Source organism: Dipodomys merriami, unplaced genomic scaffold (assembly GCF_024711535.1).
Source record: "Dipodomys merriami isolate MVZ:Mamm:240054 unplaced genomic scaffold, mDipMer1.0.p SCAF_14, whole genome shotgun sequence".
Taxonomy (NCBI): Eukaryota; Metazoa; Chordata; class Mammalia; order Rodentia; family Heteromyidae; genus Dipodomys; species Dipodomys merriami.
The window spans coordinates 23,366,733-23,389,505 of NW_027202715.1; the positions used below are offsets into that span (position 1 = coordinate 23,366,733).

Below are 22,773 nucleotides of genomic sequence, written 5' to 3' on the forward strand. Positions count from 1 at the left end.
ATGGAGCAATCTTTTATTAATTTTTATAACCTCTGCATAAATAATTACCAAAGAGTTAGCACCACAAGCATTTGACCTCAAAATCACAACACCAATGAAAAGCTAGCATTCTATGACTGTTTTACATTTCGGTGACAGTAGACAAAGAGGACCTCCTCAAGATAATTCAAAAGACTTGGATCTAAAATTCAGATATGGAAAATAGCGGCCTTGAATAGAATAATCCTTATTTTCCCATTTACCCAGACCTCAACAAGTTCTGGGACATTCATATCTGTAAATAAATTCATTGGTAATGTAGGATAATTATTGGAATTATAATAATATTCAATTTATGGAGTCCTTAAAACATCTACAATGTTTATAGGAGCTAGACTCCACTGTTAGGGAAACTTCACAGTCAAGACAAACAGTTCAATAGGTTAAATGATTTCCTCATATTCATAGGTCTTTTTGACTCCAAAATGTGTGCTCATGTCCCTGCCCAAGAAAATAATTTACCTTCAATTCCTGTGAGCAAGATCAAAAGAGATGTGTGCACATCTACCCCTAGAACAGATCTGTTCCATTTTAGGACCTCTCCACCGAATGGAAAAATCAAGGTAAGGCTAAGTGATGCCAGTGGACACACAACAAATATAGCAAACGTACTAGGTGCTCGTGTTATATGAAGATCTATCCACACCTATAGATAAAGTAAAGAAAACTCACATGTGGAGCCTGATCCCTTCCTAGTCAGTCTGCAGCAGGAGGTCATTTATGAAGCTGCTGAGAGCCTTGGCCCAGGGCTTCCCACCCTGAATAAAAGCTGCCCAAATGGTAAATGTGCTTGCCTCGAGCCAGTGCCCACTGCAGTTTCTCTGCTGGATGGCAGTTCTTATTGGACCCTGGTGCAGTTCCTACTTCACAAATCAGAGCTTAAACCTTCACAAGAGGATATTGATTTGTGCTATCAAAGCAGTGAGATTCCAAGCTGGAGAGCCAAGGGAGTCTGGCGCTTTTAATCAATATTTTCTTACTCATTAAGCAGATGCCTGATTCAACTTTTGATTTTAAGCCAAACTCAGAAACTAAGAATCAGTGTTCTGGCGGGGTAATCTTTACTGAGCAACAAAACCTGCCCACTGCCTCATCAGTATCTCTCCCTCTCCTGTTCTCTCTCCCTCTTGATTTTTTATTCTCCTGTACTTTCCAAGCCTGGTATTTAAATTCAGGACCAACATATATCTACATTCTGTCACTTTCACCTTTGAGAGCTTCAAAAGTCCACCTCCAATCAACCCAGAGCCAAAGTTAACCAATTCCCAGTTTCTGTTGTTTTGGAATCAATGTATCATGCCCAAAGGACAATTTCTGTCTAAAATACCACTACTGACATCTTTTTAAGTTTTAAAAATTTGAGCAGAGAGCAAGAAAAGGGATGACATTGTTCAAAAAGAAATGTACTCTTGGGCTGGGATGTAGCTCAGTGGCAAAGCACTTACTTAGCAAGTACAATGTCCTGGGTTCAATCCCCAGCACCAAAAGAGAAAAGACTAAAAGAAATGTACTCTTTTTCTGACTTATGTAATTGTAACCCCTCTGTACATCACCTTTGAAAGACAATAAAAAAAATTAGGGCTAGGAAGGTGGCTCAATGGTAGAGTGCTTGCCTTGCATGCATGAGGCCCTGGGTTTGATTCCTCAGCACCACATAAGCAGAAGCCAGAAGTGGTGCTGTGGCTCAAGTGGCAGAGCACTAGCCTTGAGCTGAAGAGCTGAGGGGCAGCGCCTAAACCCACAGTTCTTGCCCCATGACTGGCAAAAAAGAAAAAATTAATGAGCAGATATAGAATGACAAAGACCAACAAACTTGCCAAAGGACAATTCCCAATCTTCACAGCTCAAATGTCCTACTGGGAGTGATCCTCATGTAACATTGCCATAAAGCCTCTGTCTGCTACACAGCACTGCTTGGTACAAAGGATTGCAGATGCACAGACCTTTCTTGGAACTCTAGCTCAACTCAGCCTCTCCCTAGAAACCTGACTGTGAGTGACTAATTGTACTCTAAGCTCATTTTCCTCTTCTGTAAAATAAAGGAAATAATCACAGTCTCATGAGATTGGGATGGAAATTGAATTAGAGAGCACAAATACATAAAAAGTGCTTCTCATAAGCACATAATCATAAACTCATAACCACTGGCACATAGGAGGTTCTTTATAAATGTTAATTTTTCCCTTTGCCTTTCTCTCATTTTCATCGCTCTTTTTCCCTCACCTCCACTCAGTCTTTTCCTTCTATTTTCTGTCCCTTTCCCATTGATTTACCTTGTATTCTGCTCACCATTCCTTATAACTGAATTTAAAACCATCAACTGTCAGCATGAGAATGCTTTACAAGAATGCCATTCCTTGAAGAAAGATAACGCGCCCGGCTCACAGCTACATGCCAGCCGAGCCACCGGCAGCACTGAGCACTCCAGATTCCCAGAGTTTCGCAGCCTATGTCTTTCTCTTTCATTCAGAGTTAAATTTCTTGAAAGTGGCAGCTCGCAGAGGGTTCCAGTCAATTTCCCAAAGAACAATCTTAAAAAGTACCACACAGAGGAATTACTGGGCTATGTCTGGGGGAAAGAAAGATTCGCTGGGTTTTTTGAATATTTTAAATAATTTAAACAAAAATAAGTTCGAGGATTTTCATGTGCTAGTCTAATAGTGTACCAGTTCAGCTTCTGATTTTTTAGTTTTACCCATATTATTTTTCAATCCTGAGATAGTGTATATCTTTATTTTTATTGATACACAAATTAAAAATAGTATAAAATAAATTATATTTTAATAAAGTAGTATAAAAAATAATATCTCTACCTTTATATGGTGTACATGTACTGTCAATGAGCTGATATGCAGGCTCCAACTAGGGTAGCATTGAATTTCTGGGGACTAGAGTGGTATTTGAGAATAAAAATAAAGGTAACCTAAAAGGAAGGGAAATTTCAGAGATAATCTGGGGGTTCTTGTCCAGATTTTTCATACTCAGGATGAAAGTTGACAGACCCTTATATACTCATTGGTTCTTTAAAGGTGGGAGGAAACACATCACTTCTACCAATGTTTCATTGATTAATATAAGACACATAGACTTCTATCACAACAAGAGAGGGGAAATTTGATCCTACTTTGTGCTTAAAAGAGAATTGGAACTTGGGGGAGAAGGGAGGTATTGGGGAGGTGGAGAGGGAAGGGATGGTAGGGGAAAAACAAAGGAGGAGGTAACAATGCTCGATAGGAAATGTACTCATTACCTTACTCATATAACTGTAACCCCTCTGTATAGTATCTTTACAATAAAAAATACATAAAAAAGAAGAGAATTATAATATTGGCGATTAGCTTGATGACTACCATATAGGTTAGTCCCTTACTATTATGGCTCTCTTACTTCTGTTCTTTCTCTTGACCTGTAAGAAAAATAAAATGGACACATATATACCAATAATTTAGAAAGCAGCTTCATCTTCTTTATGGGTATAAACTTTTTCTTCTTTCTCAGCATTACATGATACAAATTGGCACTTTCTAGAATAAATTTTCTTGACCCAATAAAGATATAAAAAGCAAATGAAAAGTCAATGACATAGTATAGAAGATGCATCTATTAATTCGGATAATAATATAGTTAGTATAATTAAAAGCCAAGATGCTCTGAGAACCACCATTACTTCAACTTGAGTTTAGCTAGCAGTGTACATAGACCCCTAGCTTAACCCTCTTCTAAATCTTGTTTCTGGATTCCACACAGAGAGAAGCATCGTCTCTTACTACATGGCCAAAGTCTAAGCATGCTACAATTGAGGACAAGGCACGGAAGGTGGCTCAAGTGGTAAAGTGCTACCCTTGAGCTGAAGAGCTCAGGGACAGCACCCAGGCCCAGAGTGCAGGCCCCACGACCGACAAAAAAAAAATTGAGGATGAATGCCAGAACCACTTTCCTTGAATCACATGCATTCAGTTCACTGACATTCTCCCATTCAAACATGACCTGGCTCATAGATGTTACTTCAGAACTTATTACCAGGATAGAAAAGACAGGCGCATTCTAAACTCTTACTGATAGAGTCTGCCTTTCCAAGCTTAGGTTAATAGTATTGTCCATTTCTTTTTCTTCCCTTCCTTCCTTCTTTCTTTCCTTTCTTGTTTTTTTTTTTTTAATTCTTTTTTGGTACTGGAGGTGGGGCTTGAACTCAGGGCCGGGGCACTGTCGCCAAACTTTTATGCTTAAGGCTAGTGCTCTACCACTTGAGCCATAGGACTACTTCAAGTCTGTGTGTGTGTGTGTGTGTGTGTGTGTGTGTGTGTGTGTATGTGCACTTACTGATAAGAATCTCAGGGACTTTTCTGCCCGGGCTAGCTTGGAACCATAACCCTCAAATCTCAGCCGTGTATGAGCCACAGATGCTTGACAAGTTTGCCTATTTCTATAATGTACTCTGTCACCAGCACAATGCACAAGTACACAAACATATGCCTATAATGTTAAAGAAAGTGATCCTGTCTAATCAAAATAATTTTTAACATTGAGTCCACATTTATATTTATGGTAACTATATATATTTATATATATATATTAACATATCAACTAAGAATAAGAGCCTTGAGCAGACAGCTTAAGTTCTCAACTACAGTATATCATGCCTGGAGATCCTAAGGCAAATTTCTTTTTTTTAAATAAGTTTTTTAATTGTGAAAATACTGTACAGAGGGGTTACAATCACATTAGCAAGGTAATGAGTACATTTCTTATCAAGCATTGTTGCCTCCTCCTTTGTTTTTCCCCTACCATCCCTTCCCTCCCATTCCACCCCCCTGTCTAAATTGTAAAGTATATTTTTTGACAAAGCGTCTTGTACATCTCATTGTTGCAGTCAACCTATATCCCTATTTAAACAATTTTTTTTCCCTTCCACTCCCCAAATTATACCAACATCAAATACAGTGAAAACAGGGGTTATACCATGGGGGAGGGATATATATAGCAACAAAAAAATCACATGGTACCTTATAATACATTAGAAACAATAGCAAGAAAGGAAAAAAAACACTTGTGGCCTTCTCTTGGGGTTCATTTCGCTTAACATCATCTTATCTGACCTTTACTGCTTGTCTCAGATATATAAGGCAAATTTCTTATCTCATTAAACATCTGTTTCCTCAAAGATAGAATAAGAAGAACTATAGTACCTACTTCATAAAGTTTTGTGGGCTTTTTAAAATAATAATGACAAGGATAAGGATATATAATAACTAAGTATTTGTATAAAGGGCCACTTTATGGGTACAATGCATCTTGATCAATGTCAACTTGGTGTGCATTTGATTTACATAAATTCAAGGTAAGGGGATTTGAGATAGAGTTCAATGATAGAGTGTTTACCTCACATGGGAAGGTCCTGGGTTCAAGCACTAGCACCATGAAAACAAAACAACCAAAGTGAGGGAGTGTGTGTAAAGTAGTTGATATGGTGCCTGGAATACTGGACACACATAACCATGGCAGGGATGGCACTGACCATAGAGGAGCAAGAGCAACCTTAAATAAGATGATGACGATCATTACCTCATATTCTCCTCTGCCTGTATTTCTATTGCAGCTTCTATAACTCTTCAGCTTTCTTTTTCTAATCAATGCCCCCCACAGAGTGATATTTTTTCAGTTCTTTAGAAATATAAAATGCTTTAGTAATTAGCACTTATTCTGCAATACCAGCCACATCATCAACAAGACATTGCGTATTCCCAAGCATTCCAGACTATTCAGATTTGCTGATCTGATGGTGATATCATTCTGGCATCTCCAAAGAATAAACGGCTTCCCTTATTCCCTGCCAAGCTGCATTATCCACTCGCTTGAAACTCATCCAGATTCAGCCCTGCATTAAGAAGCCCATAAGTGTCCCCAAGAGAATTCACACACTTAGCAAGGTACTGAGCAATTAAACTTGGGTGGATGACTTTAGAAACAAAAAAAAAAAAAGATGAAGAAAGAAGAGGAGTCAGAGAGAGAGCACAGAAAAGAAGATTTAAGTGGCTCAGCTGGGAGCTGGGGTTTGGGAGAGAGAAGAATGTGTCTACTCATTATGTGCTTCTGTTTGGAAGGAAGTCAAATGTTCTCATTGAAAAGTGTGCAGAAAGCTTTCGTGATTTACTACACAGACAAACTCGTAAATTAAGGGAAAGAAGCCCCCGATGTAAACAGGTGCAATCACATCTTATGGAGCTCAGCTGTCATAAATCTAAGCCTGGTCTGATGGCAAGAGGCTGGTAGGGTGACGACTTTGGGGTGTTTCCTGGCTTGAAAGCTCTAATTAAAATGGCATGTCTTCTGTTTGGTCTTATCTCCCTTTTTTGTAGCATCATTTGAATTCCGTTATTATGATTACAATAGGAAAAAACCATTGCTTTCCGCTTTAATGACTGCTTTGTCTTCCTTCCCATCCAGAAGGAGCCCCCCAAAAAACCACCCTTGTTCTTTTCTCCTGTCTGAAGTGTCAGAAACAGATCTGAAATCCATACAATAAGCCAAGTGGAGTTTTTTAGGCAACATCTGTCTATTGCTTATTTGCCATGTATAAGAACAAATCTGAGACTAAGACCTGTAAAGTTCAATGTCTGCCCTCCAGGTTCTCAAAATCCAGCTACTCTAAGGGGAACAATATCCTGTCTCATGCTCTCAGGGTAGCAATGGGACTTCACTCCAGGCCCAATCCATTCCCAACAAAGTTGTAGCACTTCAGAGGCAGAAGGAATTTCTAATTTCAATGGACACTAGAGTGAAAATAGAGAAAATCTAGTTAAGTAGTGGTGGTGAACCAACTTATCGAAATAGGAGTTCAAGGGACATGGACCCACTGTTAAGACACATTCCCTAAGTTTAGTATTTTGAAATATAAAGGCTGTTTTCTAACAGAAAATAAATGGGAACAGTGATGGTTGGTTTGTTTTTTTTAATCAAGGTATCTTGCACTTAGAGAAATGAAGAGTTAGCTGGGTACCAGTGGCTCACACCTGTAATCATAGCTACTCAGGATGCTGAGATCTGAGGATCACGGGTTTTGTTTGTTTGTTTGTATGGGTTTTTATTGTAAAGATACTGTACAGAGGGGTTACAGGTACATGAGTAAGGTAATGAGTACATTTCCTATCGAGCATTATTACCTCCTTCTAGGATCATGGTTTTAAGCCAGCCTAGGCAGAAAAGTCCCTGTGACACTCTTATCTCCAAGTAACCACTCAAAAACAATATCTCCTGAGGAATTAGTGAGAGTTACAGGACATAATTTATTCATCCTCTGTGTGTGAGTATGTGTGTGAGTGTGTGTGTGTGTGTGTGTGTGTGTGTGTGTGTGTGTGTGTGTGTGTGTGTGTGTGTGTGTGTGTGATACTGGGGTTTGAATTCAGTGCTCTCACTTGGCTTTTTCACTCAAAGCTGATGGTCTACCAGTGGAGCCACAGCCACATCTCCACTTCTTGGCTTTTTGGTGGGTTATTGGAGATAAGATTGTCTCAGGTTTTTCTGCCTGCACTAGCTTTGAACTGCTATCCTCAGATCTTAGCCTCCTGAGTAGCTAGGATTTATAGGTGTGAGCCACCAGCACCCTGCTTCATTCATCCCTTTAGCAAGCCTTTTTATGCACCTGACTTAAATGTTGGTCAAATCTACATTTAAATTTCATTGCCATTGGTCTTCCTTAAATACAATAGAAGAATATTAGGAAATGCACTGAAAAAAAACTTTGAAAAGTGTAATTGCTTATGCCATCCCCTCCCTTTGTCCAAGCAACTGAACCTTCCTCAGAATCGATTGCTTCATCTATAAACTGCCATAAGTAAATTAAACATGGGGCTCCTTAGTGAAAAAGGAAGATGATGTGAGAACAGAGAGGAAGGAGGAAATAAAACGATGACTATTAAAGCACTGGTTATTTTCTGCAGTTTCTTGCGCTATAAAGTAAGAATACTTTCTTTTGTCCTTCAAGATTGCTATGGATGAGCACGAATGTTTAAAGTGAAGCAGTCCCCACCCTTCCACATTATCTGACAGTGTGACAGGAAAAAGTCATAGGCTACTGGTGCGTTGGCTTGTGAAGTAAAGGTAACCCAACGGAATCTACAAGACTCCCAGCTCTTCCTCCAAGGACTGAAGCTGTGGCTAAACCATACCCTGAGAAACATTGCTGGTATGAACTTTCCAGCCTTACCTCCTTCAGATATGCTTTCATTCCAGATCTCTGCAGGAGAAGAAACCTAGTAAGAAGCAGCAGTGCACCAGAAACACAAGAGATGACAATACTGAATTTTTTAAGTTTGATATGAAGCAAAGATGAGTCAAGCCACCATGGTCTCCAGTTCGAATAAGAGCTTTAATATGAAAAATAAACCAGACCAGGAGTGATAATACAATGTTATCACTTAAGGGTTAGGTCTGGCAGGTAGGAGGAAAGGAAAGCTGGATAAAGCAAGGGCCAATTACATGGCAGACACCTTGGACAGAGAACAAAAACAGTGTGGGAAAGTTGAAGGCAATTAGGAAGCAAATGCAGGAAAGCACTCTGCCTAAAAGCCCAGTAACAGATTTACAAAGACAGAGGAACCTGGCCCAACCCCTTCATTACCAGAGAGGACAAAGTTTAACTAGTAAAAACATCTTTAGACCCTTCACCTCTGGAGATGGTACCAGAAGCATCTGCACTATTAGTCTTTACTGTCCTTTAGTAAGTAAAAGTTACTAGGAAACTGCAGTCTTTTTTTTTTTTAATCACCTCATCGTAGAAAGAACACATTGTCACTTCTGCCATATAACACATATTTGCTTTCCCTCGTGCTGCCCCTAGAGACTCAAAGTCTTTCTCTTGCCTTGTTACCTGTCTATAAAACTTTCTCTTCTTTGTTGATGATTCCTATAAACTAAAATTGAAAGTTATCTCCTTGAGAACTATTCATTGTCTGGGCACCTCTCATGTACTTAGGAAAAATACATGTTAGCATACTTCTTGTTTTTCTCTTATTCCTGTCTTATTTTTAATACATTTTTATTGTGAAAATACTGTACAGAGGGGTTACAATTACATGGGCAAAGTAATGAATACATTTCTTATCAAGCATTGTTGCCTCCTCCTTTGTTTTTCCTCTACCATCCCTTGCCTCCCACCCCCACAACTACATTTGCCCCTTCTGCGCCTAAATTGTAAAGTTCGTTTTTCAACATAGTGTCTTCTATATCTCATTGTTGCAATGGGTCAACCTGTAGCCCTATTTAAGCATTGTGTTTTTTCCCTTCCCTTCCACAACTTATACCAACATTAAATACAGTGAAAACGGGGGTTATACTGTGGGGGACGGACATACAAAGCAACAAAAAAAAATCACCTGGTACCTTATAAATATGTTAGAAACAATACCAAGAAAGATTTAAAAAAACCACTCATGTCCTGTCTTTTATAATAAGAGTCCCACTAAGATCCCTGAGGGAAGTTGTTTTTCCTCCTACAGCAGCCAGTGAGACGTTCCCTGAAAAAAAAGAATGTTAAAAGATCATTAATATTAAATAGTCAACATTAAGTCGCTCCCTGACCTGACCTGCCTTGAGCTCTATTTCTTTATTCTCTAAGCCCTTGGGGGAAAAAATAAAAGAAAGAAAGAAAAAGAGGAAAAAAGTCAGGTCTGTTATTATCAAGATGTGATTTGTGTTGATTCTGCTCTCAGAAACTAGGGACCATGGTGGGGGCTGGAGTCCATCCCCAAGCAAGGCAGAGCAAACAGTCAATGCAGGGCCCAGCAGCATAAGTTGGAACAAATGGTATTGGTACTAAGGAACAGCTGGGAAATGAAAATCCTACCCCAGCAATCCTCTCACACCCCAGAGGACGGGTGGGTCCCCTTCATAGTGTTTCTTTGAGCCCATTTTTTGTTCTGATTCATTTTTTATTATCTTTAACTGTTATACAAAGAAGCTTCAATTGAATGTGTGAGTATAATGCATCTTGATCGATGTCACCCCTTTCATCATTCTCCCCCCAGCTCTATCAACTCCACCCATCCCCTGAATTTACCTAATTCCATTCTCACATGTGTACATTAAATGTTATGACTGTATTCACTCACCTTCCCTCTCTCCATTCATGTACCCCTCTCCCTGTGACCTTGCCCTTCCCAACATTAAAACCCTCCTACACCATTCTACCACAGGGAAGGGTATTTCCACACCTTCAGGGTTTAAAGAACACCTAATTGACACATGTGTGTCTATGTTCATACATGCATTCATGTTAATTTAGATAACCCCAAAATTACATGAATATGTCTGAAATTGTTTCTGATAACAATATGTGACTAAATAACGTGATGTACACAAAATGCTTAGCTCAGTCCTTGTCAGTGTTCATTAGTAAATCTTACTTAAGCAACTGGGTGGGAAAAAAATATTCCATCAGCCATCATCTGGTCCTAGAATTCCCTCCAAAGACAGAAGTTACTTTCGTTTAGAAAAAAGCTGAGGTGAGCCCCATTTGTTAGGAAATGGAAAGACTTGGAAAAAATTCTATTAAGTGAAGTAAGCCAGGCCCAAAGAAACATAGATCCCATGGTTTCCCTTATTTGCAAAAACTAGTATATTTCTAGGACAAGCAGAAAAGGTCAAAAGTTATGTACATATGACCCTATAAAATGATGCTAAGTGAAATGAACCCCAAGAAATAAACACAAGAGGTATGTCTTTGTTGTTACTGTTTTAAATGTACTATGTGATTTTTTTATTTGTTGTTTCCTTTGTATGTTCTTCCCCCTATAGCATATCCCCTGTTGTCATTGTACTTGATTTTCATACCCTGCATCTTGTGGGGAGGGGGGGAAGGGGAATAAAAGAAACACTGAAATAAGGACACAGTATGACCCATTACAACAAAGATACCCACAGAAAAGTATACTGGAAATGAACTTTACAATTTCGGGTGGGGGGTAAGCTGGGGTGCGGAGAAATGTGGGGGAAGGGAAGGGATAGTGGGACAACAACAAGGGAAGGGGTAACAATGATCGACAAGTAATGGACTCATTGCCTTACCCACGTAACTGTAACCCCTCTGTACAGCAGCTTTACAATAAAACAAAACTAAAAAGGAAAAGGAAAAAGCTGAGGTGAAAGTTGAAAAGCCTGAAGATAGATACTGTGGTCCATGATGGGATTTTCTTCTCACCTCTTCCCAGGATGATGACTGGAAACACTTTCGGAGTTGTTGCATCTGTGAAGAGGATGCTATTGGCAGCTTATGGGTAGGAGTCAGGGATGATGCTCAACATCCAGAAAGACACAGCACCAGGCGCCATAACAAAGATGAATCCGACTATGTCAGTAGCGTCTAAGTGAGCCAAACCAATGACACAACAAGTGTGATCAATAAAGTGTTCTGCCCTGGAGACAAACAGGCATCAATAAACAGAGGAGAAGATGAGGAAACAAGGTGCAAGAAGGAGATAGCACAATAGCAGGTTGAGACGACAGAGGAGTTTTAAGAGCTAATAATTATAATATGTAATACGAAATTGTTTCCATAGTTCTCTTTCAACTCCTCCACCTTGACACCCCAGCCTTTAATAAAAGCTACTATTTGTACATACCAAGACCCTGTGGGTGATCATGACAATAGTGATGGTGGTGGTGGTGGTGGTGGTGGTGGTGATGGTAGAATCTGAGAACTCCTGAGAAGGGATAAACTTTTCCGGAGAACTTGGGAATGTAGATCTTAAGAAATAAGTTGTTCTTAGCTCCTATGTAGATTATAGCCCTTGTAATTATGACTTTTAATATCAGTTTATTCCATACAGTCACTTTCATCTCCTCTGTTAGCTGTCATTTAAAGATTCACATCAAAAGAACCCTTTTATGTTTTCAAAGAGAGGTACTTAACCTGAGAGATTGTGTTGTACACATCAAGTGACTGAGCCCAAGGGCAGGCTGACCAGGGAACACTCCTTTTAAAAGGGGCCTGAGTCACCGTAAGTCCCTGCAGAAATGTCACATGTCATAGATGAAGCAAGTTTGATATCATAGAGATCTCAAGAAAATTATTCTTACTAACAATCAAAGAAATGAAACAAGATATTCATATAGGATCTATGGAAGGAACATCATAGTCATTGCTGTGCATCAAAATGCTGTGCATCTCTAAAAATGGAGTAAAAAATGAAATAGCAATGAAATGAAAGCCCCATTTGAAAATTACAGAATGTTTCCTAGGGAATGACAAACACTAACTTGTGAGGAACAAGAAAGCTTAAGACCAAAGGTCAGTTGGCTAACAACGAGGGGACACAATAAAACCTTGAAATGCTCTGCCCTGAGAGTTGTTACTGGTGTGTAATAGGATTTAGTGATATGAAATAAAGAAAACCATAAGAGCTTTCCATTTTCTGCTGCTATGAAATTTCTGACAGCTCATCTAACCCCTCGGTGTCCAAATCTCAGAAGTTACTTAATGAAACAGTGGTTGTCCAATACCAGAAAAACTCTGCAATAATAGTTTCCCTGTGAACCATGTGTCAAAAGAAATAGATACAGCCTGACACTCAGTCCTCTTCTCCAAAGTAGTTTAAAAAAAAAAAGTAAAGGCTAACTCTTCCTCCATATCAAGATATGTTCTGCTTGTTGAATGAAGCAAGCTCCAATCAAGACAGACACTCCCTTTGAGCTCCTGACACTTTAATTTAACTTAACAATTATATCTGCAACTTGAGCATACAACCACTCCATCCTGATGGCAAATAAATGTGATGTTTCCCCTGAGATGCGGAAAACTAACATAATTAAGGGAAAAAGAACGTTTAAAGCCTATGACTCAACCCAACTTTGCTGTCGACATTTATATTAGTTATCCATCCCAATTTCCACCAGCCTCTTTTGCTGTGACAAGACAACTGCCAATGGATTAAACACAGTATGAGTTCTCTCTGGGCTGACCCCCCCCCCAGGGTAGCCTAGAGTCTCCCAAGTGTCCCCATTCTGGGAAAACCACAGCAGAGTTCACATTGTGCAGAAACCTCTGGATTTCATTTCTATAAGGATGCCATGGGTCCCTTCCTAGAAGCAATTAGTTGGCAGATGGAGCCACTAGAGGAGGAAAGACCAAAAGATTCCTTTTAGACTGTGTATTATTTATTACTGTTATAATAAACTACTACAAATTAGACATTATGTAAAAGGAAAGGAATGTACATATCACCTGATGTGGAAGAAATAACTGAATTGTCAAAGCCCATAGAACTCATAAACTTTATAGACCACAATAGACAATTTGCCCCATGAAAGTTAGAATGTGTTTGTGAATTTAACTAACCATCACTATCCCACAATACTATAAAATTTGTGAAATTATGTAATCACATAATCACAATAAAGAATTTGGGAAGAAAACCATACACTTATAGGTTTGTGGATCACACATTCAGGCACATGATGCTCAAGGAATTTTTTGCCTTCATAAAACTAAACCAAGGTGTTCACATGGCTTATTCATGTCCTGAGTCTCTACTAATAGGGGCCATAAAGGAAGGCTTCAGAATATGAAGTAGGCAGTGCTGTCTATTTATTTCTAGCACTGTCGCCCCCATCTAACCCTCTGACCCATCAGCAGCAACAGTTAGTTCCAACTTCCATTTCCTTTGGGTGATTTCAGAAGAGCCTCATCATGCCCTTCAAAGGTAGCAGTCCCCATTTCTCAGAAGTGTGAGTCCCAGCTCTAACATGAGCCTTTAAGCTCATCAGCAAAGTAGAGCTCCATCCTCAGATATCTGACAGCACAAAGGACCTTCCCCTGCATGTGTCGAGTTTCTGGTAACTGCAACATCTTTCCCGTTGCCACATAAATAGCTTTTTCCTGCAGGTATCAACTCTAAGTTAACCCAGTGTTTCCAGTCTAATAGGAGCCAATTAGCCAATTCTCTGAATTCTCTGAATTCAGAGAGTTTAATTCTCTGTTTAATTCAGAGTTTAATTCAGAGAATTAGCTGGTGTGCCAGTGGCTCACACCTCAAGAGGCTGAGATCTGAGGATCACAGTTCAAAGCCAGCCCTGGCAGGAAAGTTATGAGACTCTTATCTCCAATTAACCACCAGAAAACTGGAAATGGTGCTGTGACTCAAGTGGTAGAGTGCCAGCTAAGTGAGCAAAATAGAACTAATGGGCTCTGAGTTTAAAGTATATTATTGGAAAAAAAAATTCTGCCATTTCAGATCAGCCTTATTTTATTAATTCATCTGCTAAATGTCATTTTATTAATACATCTACGATGTGTCTAAAACTGCTAGGCACTGAGGCAAAATCTGAAAAAAGTAGATTCCTCATAATCAACAAACTAACTGTAGATAAAAAGACATCATTCTGCAAAAGCATGCAGAAAAGGCTAATAGCACATAAGCAAATAACAAAGTATGAGGCACTAACAAACAGCACTTTAGAGAAGTCAGAAGAGAAAAAGTACACAGAGGAGACTCAGACCCAGCAGAAGAAGGGCTCAGGTTTTTCTTGGGAAAGGGCTCCCTGAACCAGGAGAGCAAAGGCATAAAGGAACTCTGGGAAATGAGAGGAAGTTGGGCTCTGAGGAGAGATACGGGTTTTCTTTTATCTTTTTATTATCTTTAAGTAGTTATACAAAGTAGTTATACAAACTTATACAACTACTTTAAAGTAGTTATACAACATCCTCGCCCCCTTCAACCCACCCCTTCCTTCCCTTACTTTTCTTAACTTTGTGGCATATACAATAAATTCTTGACCACCTTTCTCCCTCCACTTCTCCCTTTCATTCGTTGATCCCCTCTCCCCTTGGTCTAACCCTCTGTCTTGTATGTGCCCAATTCCTGCTGTTACTTTTATTAGGCTTTGGCTTAGTCTTTCTAAAAGATTCTATTATTTGAGCTCTCCATCGAAGCTATTAGACTTCAATTAATTCATTTGTAGCAACTTGCATTCCACCCAATATGTTTATTTATAGATTTATAGGTACATTCTATCTACAGCAAATGAAGAAAACCATTCAACCTTTGTTTCTCTGGGGCTGGCTTAATTTTTCTACAAGTCTTTCCATTTCCTCATGAATGGTACAATATCGTTCTTTCTAATAGATGAGTAGAACTTGGTTTTCTGAGTGAAGATTTTTATCTTTGATGTGAAACTGGGAGGGAAAGCTACTGGAGTGCTATTGCCAAAGTCGTTTGGAGAGGCTTGACCTTTTGCTGTGTGAAGTTTCCCCGGGCTGCTGTAAAGCTAGTGGTTTAAAACAACAGAAATTCAACCCTCTTGGTGTGGGGCCAGAAGTCCTAAATCATAGTAGCAACAGAGCTGCGCTCCCTCCAAGGGCTCTAGGGGAGAATCATTCCTTGCTTCTTCTACCTGGAAGGCCTCCTGGAATCCCTTGGCTTGAAGCTCTTCCATCTCTAGCTCCATCCTCTCATGATCCTCCATGTGGCCATTATCTCTCTACCTTTCTCCTGTGAGGATACCTGCCATGGACTTAGGCTCATTGGCTTTATCTAGAATGATCTTAACTGAATATCCTTGACTTAATTACATTTGCAAGAACATTTTGCCAAATAAGGTCACATTCACGGGCTGTGAGACATGGATCTTTTGGTTGTCACTATTCGATCAACCGCTTTGATATTGTCTAAATCCCTCTGGTTATGTGTTCACCTCCTCAGGCCAAAATTAAATAGTAAAAAACAATCATCAGTACACTCTTTTCCTCTCACCCCCATGACTAATTTCTTCTAATAGGAGCATGATAACAGCAAACAGTTCTTCCTTTCCATGTGCAGGACTCACTATGCATTTTGACATTTGCTACATGAAGATTAAGTGAGCATAAAACTCCCATGAGGCAAGGATCACATTTGGTCATATCTTAAAAATAAGGAAATAAGCAAAGAAATGTAAGAAAACTTGCCACAGTCCCTCAGTTGATAAGCAAATTAAACCAGAATTTGTACCAGGCAATCTTGACTGATTTGACAGCTTTATGATTCATATACTACACAACTCACCACTGAAAATGTACAACTCAACAGTCTTGGAATATTCACAGGGTAAGGCAGCCATCCCAATTCAATTTTAGGATACATTCATCATCACAAAAAGAAATCCCTTATCCCTTCGCTATCTCATAGATTTGTCTATTGTGGGTGCTCTTGGTATTTTGTGTCTCTATAGATTTGCCTGTTCTGGACATTTCACATAAATGAAATCAAACAATATGTTCTTTATGTCCAGTTTGTTTCACTTAGTTTAACGGTTTTAAGGCTTGTCCATGTTATAGCATTTATCAGTTATTCCTTCTTATGGAAAAATAATATTGTATTATAAAAATACAGCACATTTTATGTAGCCATTCATTAGATGATATTTTCCACTTTTTGGTAGCCTTCACGTGTGTGTGTGTGTGAGTGTGTGTGTGTGTGTGTGTGTGTGTGTGTGTGTGTGTGTGTGTGTGTGTGTGTGTGTGTGTGTTTCTTGAATGGGGCTTGAATTGAGGGCCTGGGCACTGTCCCTGAACTTTTTTGCTTACAACTAATACTCTACCACTTGAGCCACAGCTCCATTTCTTGATAAGAGTCTCACAGATTTTCATAGCCAGACAAGCTTCAAGCCATCATCCTCAGATCCCAGCCTCCTGAGTAGCTACAAGGACAGATGTGAGCCACTGGCACCCAGCATGTAATCTGCACTTTTAACTTCTATGCTCCAAAAATGACAAATAAGCCTCTCCCTGAAAAGATCCATCACCATGGAGCAAGAAGCTATAATTACTCCAGAGGAAAGAAAAATGCTTCTGAGGTACAATCTCTCAAAGGATGTTTTCCCTAGAATAAATTGAAAATCAGCAGTGAAATCTAAATCCTTTGTTTTGCAATCCTCCATAATGGTACCACTGTCCCATCCATAATTTTAACTCATTGCACTCACTTGATAACCATGAAGACCACAAACCTTTAACTGCACACTGTGCTGTAGGGATGATGGAACACAGGACCTCATCTGACTCCCTCAAGTCCCACAGCTCATCAGGAGCTGGTCAAGAAATCCACCTCTCCTGGTCTCATGACCATGGTTCTTGCCTTTTGCACCATGAGGTTTACAATACTCACCTGATTCCACAACACTGCCTCCTTCCTATAGTCAAAGGGACACTTGAACCAGCACATTTCTTTCAACGTTTCAGCATAGACAATTTTAACCAGGAAGAGGACAGAAGAATAAATGTGATGAATCTCCACATTCATTTTCCTCAGCTTCGAGATACTGATGGACTCCTGAGTAGTTAGTGATCATCACTCCCCCACTGATGCAGAGGTACATTCGTAACAACCATCTCACCTGGAAAAAATGCCTGATTTGTAGGGTTTGTAGACTTCTGTGGCTGGTTGCAAGTTATCAACATGTTAGGACCAAGAAAAGATGGGGAAGAGACATGCAGAGCACATAGCTACATAGTATTTCTACCCTACAGACACAACAGGCAGAATAATTGCAAGAGCACTGATCATAGTAATTACAGTAAGATAACTAAGAAGCTGTGTTTGTTACCTTTTAAAATATACTCTTATTTAATTTTAACTATAGAATCTCATTTTCAATAATGAGTGTTTACCACCAGATCACACAATTCCTGCAGATTTAAAAGTCAGCTCCTGTTGATGCATGCAAGCTAGCTCAAAACCAGCACTGCGCTCTTTGTCCCTGGATCACATGTTTTTAAACCTATACATAGGGATGGAAGGGGGGACATTGACCAAGATGCATTGTACTCACAAACTGACAGGTTGACTTGAAGCTCCTTTGTACGACTATTCAAGGATAACTCAAAATATACAAATTGAAATCAAAAACTAGAATTAATGGATATGTGAATAAATAAAATAAAACCCTAGACTTTATGTCATTTCACCCTCAAAGTCACAATGTAATGAGCACACATAAAGAAATTTAATAATATTTCTATAGTGTTCTATATTAGATCCCTGATTTGCATATAAATTTTTAATAATTTGCATAGTTCAGGTATAAATAATGTCCTTAAACATTTCATTGATTGATAAGGCTCAAAAGATTATTTGAATCTATAGTTTTATTCTTCCTCTCTGTCTCTCCCTGTCTCTCTCTCTCTCTCTCTGACTCTCTCTCTCTCTCCCCTCCCCCCTCAAGCTCTTGGCATTTGTTATTTTTTATTTTTTTTATTTTTTTTAATTTAATTTAATTTTATTTGTGAACATACTGTACAGAGGAGTTACAATTACATGGGCAGGATAATGCGTACATTTCTTACCAAGCATTGCAGCCTCCTCCTTTGTTTACCCTTCACATCCCTTCCCAGCCTCCCCCCTCCTCCCCAATCCCAATCCTTCTCCTTCCCCCCCCTCCCCCCCCGACCGACGTTGTAAAGCTCGTTTTGAACATGACAACTTGTACTTCTCATTGTTGCAACAGGTCCACCTGTATCCTTAAACAACTGGTTTTTCCCCATCTCCTCCTCAAGTTATACTGACATCAAATATAGTGAAAGCAGGGATTATACTGTGGGGGAGGGACATACAAAGCAACAAAGAGACAATCTTACAAATGCGTTAGAAACACATGCATGAAAGAAAAAAACATTAAAATACACATCTAAGGGTTCATTTTCCTGACATCACATTATCTGGCCTTTTCCGCTTAACTCATACATATACTAGATATTACAAATAAGGGAAACCATGGGACCTATGTTTCTTTGGGCCTGGCTTACTTCACTTAATATAATTTTTTCCAAGTTTTTCCATTTCCTAACAAATGGGGCAATGTCATTCTTTCTGATGGAGGCATAGAATTCCATTGTGTATATATACCACATTTTCTTGATCCATTCATCTACTGAGGGGCATCTGGGTTGGTTCCATATCTTAGCTATGGTAAATAATACTGCAATAAACATAGTTGTGCTGGTAGCTTTAGTGTGGTCTTGTTTGTAAACATTTGGGTAGGCATTTGTTATTTTTTAAAGAGATGGGAAAGTTGATCATCCTTTCAGTTTTCTTTACTGAAGAAAATTTAACCTACTAGAAGAACAAGATTCATTAAAAGAAACTTTGAACCTTAGTCTTAAGCAAAAAAGTTCAAAGAGAGCATCCAGGCCCTGAGTCCAAGCCCCAGGTCTGGGATTGGTAGGATCACAGATCTAGGCCAATCCAGACAAAAAAATGTCCAAGATATTCCATCTCATAAAAAAGAAGCTGAACATGGTGGCATCTAGCAAAACTCTATATCAAAAATAACCAGCACAAAAAAGGACTGGAGATGTGACTTACCAGTAGGGTGCCTCCCCCAAGCAAGCTTGGGGTCCTCAAACCCCAAAACCATGAAATAACAGAAAGAAAGGAAAGAAGTGGGAGCAATGGGGAAGGAGGGGGAAGGGTGAAAACAGGGGAGGAGGAGGAGGAAAATAACATCTTCCATGGTAACTCCATTCCTACGGGTCCTTTTATTAGCAAGAAAATCATCAGTCCATAAAATGCCTTTGTCAGTCCTCAGAATCAACTCAGACATCAGGCAGTCTGTCAGAGCAGAACCACAGCCCCGTCATAATGAATCACTCTTCTTTGATGTCACCAAGGAGAACCCTAAATACACCCTCTAGCTTCACTCGATCTTAATTCATTTCAAAAGTCACAGATTTTGACATCACACTGGTAAGCAATACATTACACTATTAGTTTCCCACTAGCTTTGCTGCAGATAAAACCTTTGACATGCAGGTTATGATAACAGTGGCCTAGATTTCTTTGCAGCAAGTTAAATGCTTTTGCAGAAAATACCAATGCCACTTAAGCCTACAGATGTTTGATGGATGGTTAAAATGGAATAAAAGGTTCAGCGTCTCTGCCTTCACAGTGTATCTGTTTCCTTTTCTGCCTTGAACTTTGAGTCCAATTCTATTCAACTCTGCCTCTAGACATGTTGATCATCTGTAAAACAACTGCAACATAGGCCTAGTTTGGCATCTGCTCATTGGAGATTGTATATGTCTCTTCTACCTAACCCCTGTGTGTTTTCAACTGTGATCATAGCTCAGTCTTTCACTCTGTTATAAGGCCCAGAACAACTACAAGGCTAGGCTCTTTGCACAAAAAAAAAAATGGTACCATCTGCACGAATACCTCTGGAATGAGCTGACCACTGGGATGGTCCACGCACACCTTGTACAAGAAGGAAAACGCTTTTTGAAACTGTGTCCAAGGCCAGTGGAAGACTTCCCCCACCCCAACCCCCAGAAAATGGATACAATCCCTTTATGGTCTCACTCACTGCTGTCTCTGTTCTGTTACAAGCTGAAGTCTCAAAGAGATTAAAGTATTACTTACAATCTCATGGTATCAGCTTGGTTTCATTCTTAGTTCTTCTCATGCCACAGATCCCCTTATTGGTCTCATTCTGCTTAGCTCTGCAGAAAAGGTATCTATTGCCCATGATCAAGGGAGCCCTGGCCATGAAGATCCTAGCCCAATAAAATGAAGGCGAGACTCTGTGTGTGTGTGTGTGTGTGTGTGTGTGTGTGTGTGTGTGTGTGTGTGTGTGTGTGTGTGTGTGTGTGTGTGTGTGTGTGTGCGTGCATGCACGCGCGCGTGCACTGATACAGGGGCTTGAATTTAGGGCCTGGGCCCTGTCTCTTAGCGTTTTTACTCAATATTGATATTCTACCATATAAGTCAGATCTTCCTTTCTGGCTGTTTGATGATTAATTGTTGGAGAAAAAAGACTTGTGGACTTTCCTGCCTGAGCTTGTTTTGAACCATGATCCTCAGACCTCAGCCTCCTGAGTAGCTAGGATTACGGGTGTGAGCCACCAGCACCTAACCTAAGATGACGATTTTTTAATTATTTTATTGTTATTATAAAGGTGATATACAGCGGCTGGGAAGGTGGCTCGTGGTAGAGTGCTTGCTTTGCATGCATGAGGCCCTGGGTCTGATTCTTCAGCACTACATAAACAGAAAAAGCCAGATATGGTTCTGTGGCTCAAGCAGTAGAGTGCTAGCCTTGAGCTGAAGAGCTGAGGGACAGCACCCATGCCCAGAGTTCAAGCCCACGACTAATCAAAATTGGAGATGGGAGGGCAGGGATGGAGGGGAAAAACAAAGGAGGAGGCAACAATGCTTGATAAGAAATGTATTTACTACCTTGTTCATGTAATTGTAACCCCTCTGTATGGTATTTTCACAATAAAAATAAATAAATAAATAAAGGTGACGTACAGAGGGGTTGCATAGGTCAGGTAATGAGTACGTTTCTTTTTGTCACCCCTTCCCTTGTTCTCACAGTTTACTTTTCTCCCATCCCTACCTAAGTTATATAGTTCATTTTTAATATAGCATCTAGAAGTGCTACTGCTGCATTGGTTCATCCTTTGTCCCTCCATTTCGGTGCAGCCTTTATCTTCTTAAAGAAAGATAAGAAACAAGACAAAAGAAAACAGAAACAACATAAAAAGGCCTCTTGTTTCCATTTCCTGGATGAGAACTTTTTAAATACTAAAATTAAAAGGCACACACACACACACACACACACATGTGTACATAGTTAAAATATAAGGCACAGCACTCTGCACCTCACCACCTGATGGAGAGGAAATTCCACTACTGTGGAGTCCTCTGCCACCAGCTTTCAAACATCACCAAGTCCAGGGTCACCTTTTGTCTCATTCTGGCACCAAGCAGCAGAAAGAAGATTGTGAGGCAAAGAGGGAGAGTGAACTCGTTTGAGGAAGAATTGGCAGGTGCTGATGGAAAGCTCCCTCACTCTAAGATCTCGTTAGGAAACGTCAACCTTGAAACTTCAGCTTTCTCCTTTCGCGAGCAGCGCTGTGTGGGCTGCCGGAGTTCGGTGCCCGTTGTCACTGCAAATGCTGCGTGGCAGGCAGGAGCAAGGAGCTCAGGAACCTCTGATGTGCTTCTGAAATGTTCCAAAGATGAACCAACACTTCAGTATTTTTCCTCTCCCTCTCTCTCTCTTTTCTTTCCTCTCTTTCTTCCCAAATATAGTGCCAAGAATGAAAATTTCCCAAACTTGGCAGTTATGACAGGTTTATGTCAGTGTCTTATTAAAGCATAGCCATGGATTTACATAATTAAATCCAGCTCTGCTACTCTCTCCCCTGAATCTACTGCACATCTGTCACAAACTGCAGTGGGGCTTCTTGGCACAAGGAAAGGTCTGGACGCTTAGGACAGCATCGCCCTCTGAGACCAGTGAAGATTCTCTAATGGAAGCAGAGATGATGTGTTTCCATTAAGAGGAGTGATCAATAGTTTCCTGCCTTTCAGCAGGAAGCTGCTGCCACTCCCAGTGTCTCAGAGCTGGAAGGTATCTTGAAAAATCATACCACATAGAAATTGCAAACTGGCAATTTGGGTCTGATTTGATTGGTGTATTCTTTAATTGGACCCTTGTGATTCATATATTTGTTATTTTTATTAATTTTAACTCATTATCCATACTTGAAATGAAGGGATTCACAGCAAAAGTCAAAAGTGGAGCTATTCTTTAAAAAATAAAAACATCAGTGTCTGCCTCTGTCAGGTCTCTTATTCCCCACGTGCCATCAGCAGCTGCCCCTTCCTGGTGGGCCACGGATCTGTAGTTATTACCACTCTCCCCTTTGTCCACATTGGCCTATTGTAAACATGGATGTCACCTTATACCCTGCAAAAAGTT

At 39.9% G+C, this 22,773-nt stretch overlaps 1 long non-coding RNA gene across 1 annotated transcript in view; it reads right to left on the reverse strand.

Moving 5' to 3' along the window:
• Positions 1 to 8,808: 8,808 nt before the first annotated feature.
• Positions 8,809 to 22,773, reverse strand: part of LOC138825762 (uncharacterized) — a 137,793-nt gene continuing 123,828 nt past the window's right edge. The window contains exons 3-5 of the long non-coding RNA XR_011371507.1: positions 17,175 to 17,403; positions 11,234 to 11,395; positions 8,809 to 9,551 (exon numbers count right to left, since the gene is read on the reverse strand). This is a non-coding gene — a long non-coding RNA (uncharacterized lncRNA). The remainder of the gene's footprint in view (positions 9,552 to 11,233; positions 11,396 to 17,174; positions 17,404 to 22,773) is intronic.